General features: G+C 40.4%; 1 long non-coding RNA gene across 1 annotated transcript; it reads right to left on the bottom strand.

Moving 5' to 3' along the window:
* Window positions 1-2,524: 2,524 nt before the first annotated feature.
* LOC105985499 lies at window positions 2,525-4,931 on the bottom strand. Its single transcript, XR_001175061.1, has 3 exons — window positions 4,813-4,931; window positions 3,210-3,262; window positions 2,525-2,555 (listed from the first exon to the last, which is right to left on the bottom strand). It is a non-coding gene; the product is annotated as an uncharacterized LOC105985499 (long non-coding RNA).
* Window positions 4,932-6,064: the final 1,133 nt, after the last annotated feature.

Genomic DNA, 6,064 nt, shown 5'->3' with positions numbered 1-6,064 from the left:
CAGGAACGAGACAAGGATGTCCACTAACTGCACTTCTCTTCAATCTTGTATTAGAATGCCTAGCTACAGCAATAAGACAAGATCCAAACATAAAGGGGATCCAAATAGGGAAAGAAGAAGTAAAACTCTCCCTCTTTGCAGATGACATAATCTTATATTTAAAGAATCCCACAGACTGCACTCCCAAATTACTCAAGTTGATTCAAAAGTTAGGTGAAGTAGCAGGGTATGAAATTAACCCTCAAAAACCAATGGTTGTTTTGTATGTCAACAATGAGAAAAGTGTGGCTGAATTTAGGAAAGCAACTCTATTCGTAATAGCCTTCCAAAAATAAAATACCTAGGAATTAACTTAACCAAAGAGGTGAAGGACCTTTAATGCTCCTGGATTGGAAAGATCAAAATGGTGAAAATGACAATACTTCCCAAGGTGATCTACAAATTCAATGCGATACCAATCAATATTCCAACCTCATTCTTCAAGGAAATAGAAGAGGCAATCTGAAAATTCATATGCAACAATAAAAGACCCCGAATAGCAAAAACGATACTCAACGGAAAGAACACAGCTGGAGGAATAACAATACCAAATTTCAAACTCTTCTACAAAGCTATAGTAATGACAACAGCTTGTTACTGGCACAAGAACAGACTTCAGGACCAATGGAAAAGATTGGAAATCCAGAAAAGAAATCCAAATCAAAACAACATTGAGATACCACCTCACCCCAGTTAGAATGGCTAAAATCAAGAACTCTAATAACAACAGATGCTGGAGGGGATGGGGACAGAAGGGAACATTACTGCATTGGTGGTGGGATTGTAAAATTGTTCAACCACTTTGGAAAGCAGTATGGAGGTTCCTCAAAGAACTCCACATAGAGCTCCCCTTGACCCAGCAATCCCACTTTAGGGCATTTACCCAAATGTTCACAAACAAGACCACACTAAAACTACCCTCATGACTACGTTTCTTGCAGCCTTATTTACCATAGCTAAGATATGGAACCAACCCTGATGCCCCTCAGTATATTATGGATCAAGAAAATGTGGTAAACATGGGTGGGGAGAGGATGGAAAGGGATGGGAAGGGGAAACAAAGGAGGAGGCTATAATGCTTGATAAGAAATGTACTCATTATTTTGCCCATGTAATTGTAAGCCCTCTGTACAGTATTTTCACACACAAAAAAAAGAATAACACAGGAATCGTAACTCACAAACTCTGTTTGGCTCTAAATGTAATATTTATAGAGATTTTTTACTTTTTTTGGGGGGGATGTACTCATGGTAACCTGGCTTGTGTGAACCCAAATAAAGATGTTTAGTTGAAGGAATTCGGGGCACAACAGGCAGTGAGCTTTAGGACCCCTGCTTCCTCCCTATCTCTCTGTCTGTGTTTTTCTAATTTTCTTTAGCTCTGGACTCTTCATAGAAGTACCTCGGCTTACATTTAGCAACAAGTTTCCTTTATAATGAGTAAAAACATGTTAAAGAGTCATGTCAATAAACGAAAAGTGATCAGTAAGAAAAAATAGTTCTAGTTGGGCACTGGTGACTCATGCCTGGGATCTTAGCTACTGAGGAGGCTGAGATCTGAGGATCATGCTTCAAAGCCAGCTCGGACAGAGAAGTCCCTTAGATGCATAGCTCTAATATAAACAACAACAAAACTGGACGAGGCACTGTGACTCAAGTGGTAGAGTACTCGCCTTGAGCTGAAGAGGTGAGAGACAGTAGCCAGGTCCAAGAATTTAAGCCCTACAATGGACAAAAAAATAAAGAAAAGAGAAATACTAGCTCCCAGATACAGCATTTGAAGCAAGGAAAAAAGCAAGAGACAGATGGAGGGAGGAGGGTCTGAGAAAAACAATGAGAAAGAGAGAGACAAAAACAGATGAAATGAAAGAGAAGAGATAAAGAAAGCTAGAGAGCAAGAAACAGAGAATGAATAGACAAAATACAGAAAAAAATCTAGTCAGGAGTTCTTTGAGAAACATGGAGGGATTTCTAGAAAGGAAATACACTATATAATGAAATATAGCCTAAGTTTCAAGTAGAAAAAGCCTATGAAGCAGTCGAAGAACTAATAATTTAAGTACACATATCTTACTCAGTACACTTCAATAGTTGAAGGTATATGTGACTACAGTTTTCAGAAACTATAGGAAAAATTTCATTAGGACAGTTTAATGTTATTCATGGGGATGTGATCTCTGACCAGTTGCTTCCATGAGAAGTCACCTCCTCGGTGTCAGTGAATCCCTTAACAAGTTTGACTACTACTACCAACATCAGAACAACTAGAAACAAACTGAAGTAATCTATACTCATGTTAGCCAGAATGTCAGATTAATAATGTGCAAAACCTACAAGCCATCTTTATCTGATTTAGGAGCATGTTCCTCAAGTTGAATCTGTTTTTCTGTTTTTCAATCTTGTCCACTATTAGGTTCAAAAAATGGAATGTAAAACAGAGAAATCAAAAGCAACTCACCAGAGATCCTTTCGTTCTTTCTTGCTGTTGAAAATGGACAGAAGATTCTGGAAGCATGGCTGGGAGAAAAGGCAAATGAGGTAGTCAGGAAAGAACCTGTGTGATTTTGCCCCAGGTTTTCCTGCTTATAACATTACCCATGGGCAGGAAAAGCATAAAGCCTTCATATGGGAGAACAAGTATGTTTTATGTCTGAAGTAGTGCATTAATCAAACATTCCAGTAAAGATGAAGCCATAGTCGATTAATTGGTAGATAGATAGAATAAAAGCAATTCATTTCTAGGTTAAGATACATTCGGTATCCCTAAAAACTAATACCCCACAAAAATAATTGAAAAATAAAAACATACCACATTTCATTAAAACTAGTGTTTACTGAAATACACTTAGGGATGCATGAACTATTTTTTCTTTTAATGCAAAAGAATAATAGCACTCCACTGGGCATTTGTACTCCACCTCATTCACTTCCAGATTCACACACCAGGGAAATCATGTATAGCATAGTTCAGCATTTTTCACAAAGGTTATACAAGAAACACATATGCAATGCATGTTTCTAGTGCTATAATGTTTCAATAATGGTTGTGAAATGGCATATTTCCTTGTATCCAAATAATCAGAGCACCCTTATGCAAGGACTTGCAATTTGCCATTTAAGCTACTTTGGCCAAATGGACATCACTAAAGATCTTATGTCAGTTATGCTCACTTTCCTGAACAGTCATATGAAGAACCTTGGCCATAATGCTGAAGGTACAGGGCCTAATAAGATGAACATAAAATACTGGGTCATAGGAGAGACACAATTCCAATCAACCATCCTCAGGGAAGGATTTAGAAGATTAAAGTCTTATCTGTGATTTAAACAATATTAACACAAAATAGCAAGTTGAGGGCACCCCAAAATGTAGATCCATAAAACTTAAATAGGTATGGGAATTGTTTGGTACTTGTTGGTTGTCTCTTACACAGGAAATGCTGTTATTCACAGATCATTTGTTTCTTTGCACAATTATGTAGAATTGCGTTTAAATTATATTATTAGATTATATTTAACTTAATTTTCTATATTATTAAATGATTTATCAAGTGTTTGGGAATGCATGTTTAGGCAGTCTCTCTCATTTTAAGTAATGTAAAATAGCCTTATTAGCATATGGAGAAGTTTCTGTTTCTCAGAAACAAATATAGTGGAGAATATCCCTAACATTTTAAAGTTGCAGAAGCCATAGGATATGAAGAGGATAAAAATAGGATCAATCTGTATCTATATGATATTTTAAAGGACTGTTTATGATTCACTGACTTCAAATGCCAAAAAGAATTTTCTATGTAATTATTTTACATTCTTTACATTCTTTGAGCAGATTGTAACACAACGGATAACACTAGCTAAAACTTCAGGATATGTTACATGTATGCAGCATGTATCCTTGAGCAATATACATTACCTCCAACTTTTTTCTATATATTTTTCATAGAAGTCCAAGTTTCTAGATCAACACTTCCTGAATGGCCAGGAAAAACTTAACATGTTACAAGTAGCTTCAGGAAATCCACTGATGAGACATCTGGATTAACTCTGAGGGATCCCATACTAGAAATGAGAGTGGGAAGAGGTTGAATCAATCAGTGAGAATAGGATTAGGGATCTAGTACATAGAGAGACACTTTCAGATGTGACATTTATCCCTCCAGCCCCAACCACAGTCTCATGCCCCCTCTGATTACTAGGCTTTGTCTTAATCCTCAGGCCAGATGCGGTCCCCTCCTGAAAGAGGGTCTAAACCTTCCAACAGAACCAAGTGATTTGAGAAGAGTTGGAGGAAAGAGTATCACATGAATCTTATGCCCTGGGAAGGAGATTCCACAAGCTGGATTCCAAACACGTGTGAACTCCAGCCCAGAGTGCTAAGAAGGCTGCCAAGCAGGGGCAGAGCAGAGACACCTCTAGCAGAAACAACACAGAAGCCCAAAAGGCAACTGCCATGGAAGGAGACTCAACCCTGGCACACACTTCACAAGTTCACGACAACCGTTTCCGTGCTCAGCTTACAGCTGGGCAAAGTGAATCAGGTCGCGTGGGTGCCGGCAGCATCTCTCAGTCGTGGCGATCACACGCACAGCTCCCGGCTCTCCTAGTCTGGAGAGCCACCCAGCTTGCTCTTGGGGTTCCAGGAGCCAGTGTCCGGCTTCTGGAGGCTCGCGGGCCAATGGCAGCACAAGCACCCGAACCCCAAACAAATCATCAAGCCCAGACGGGAGGCACACGTGGGGCTGACTCGGTCCTGCACCCAGCTTGCCCTTCATACCTGACATCGGTTCCGCAGCCTGAGATTCCTCCAAGTTACAGCTCCCAAGGTCCCCTGAAGAGCGGCTGGGCATCTGCCTCGGGGCTTGGACCTCGGGAAAGCAACACCGAACTTCCCAGAAGTTCTAGCAGAGGGGAAAAAGGGAAGAACCCGGAATTACCGGACAGAAAAAAATCAACAGTGGGCGGGGAGACGCATGCGCAGAAAGAACTTCCCGCTCCCTGCCCCAAACCATCACTTTCCAAGGTCTGTGCCTCAACTAAAACTACAATTCCCACAATGCACGGCGCACGGCGCCACCTGGACCAGGTTGGGCTTGGCCCTGGGATTCTGACCAGTGCCATACCTCAGGTCCCTGAATTGCATGGAGTTCTGCATATCTTGCTCTCTTGGCAGTGGGAGCAAAGGCGAGTTTCTTCCTGAAAATTATTGTGTGGCTCCTGAAATATTCAACGACTAACCCGAAGATGGAAATGTGTTAGGAGCATTGCATAAGTTGGCTTTTTAATTCTTAGTTCTAGTCATGCAATTGAGGTGATGAGACTGGGTTGTGATTTTCAGTTTTGTTCAGCTCTTATGGTCTCCTGAATATAAGTTACATCTCCGTTTTGCCTTCAGTTTTTGAATATCTCTCCTCTCACTTTCAAACGGTATTCGCAGCCCCTAACATTTTCCACTGCTGTAATGTAGACGTTGAAATAAAATAGGTAGATAGGAAGCATAATCCTTTTCTCAATTTAGATTTCTCAAAATCGATTTCCCTGAAACTCCCAAATTCCACTTATGAAAGCTTAAGGAGTTTTTGGTTGTTTGTTTCTGAATTTTGTCTTTCTGCTTAGACATTTTTATTTTCTTTTCCTTTTTTTGCTGTTGGTCCTGTGGCTTGAACTCAGAGCTTGGGCACCATCTGTGAGTTTTTTCTGTGCTCCATTTGCCAGGTCTTTAATAATTTCTTCCGCTAATTCGTGACAGGTTCCCTCACAGGGCTTTCTGAGACCATGGATCACCACCTCCCTTGCTCTTAAAGAGATGGTGGTTTGGGGAATCAGGAAGAGTGTGGGTTTGGGTAGAGGAGTGAAGTTTTGGGTAAGTGTGTGTTGAGGTGAAGTTTGATCATTTCCCCCAACCAGTCTGTTTTTGTGTTTCAATCCTTTGTTTTGAATTCCTATTTTTGCTGTGATCCTAAATGTTCCTTCCTCTGGGTAACTCAAGGCTGCATACCTAGGAAACCTCAGACTGGTCTTCCCAGACC

This window comes from Dipodomys ordii, unplaced genomic scaffold (assembly GCF_000151885.1).
Source record: "Dipodomys ordii isolate 6190 unplaced genomic scaffold, Dord_2.0 Scaffold29, whole genome shotgun sequence".
NCBI classification, from domain to species: domain Eukaryota; kingdom Metazoa; phylum Chordata; class Mammalia; order Rodentia; family Heteromyidae; genus Dipodomys; species Dipodomys ordii.
This window is presented reverse-complemented; position numbering and strand designations above follow the sequence as displayed.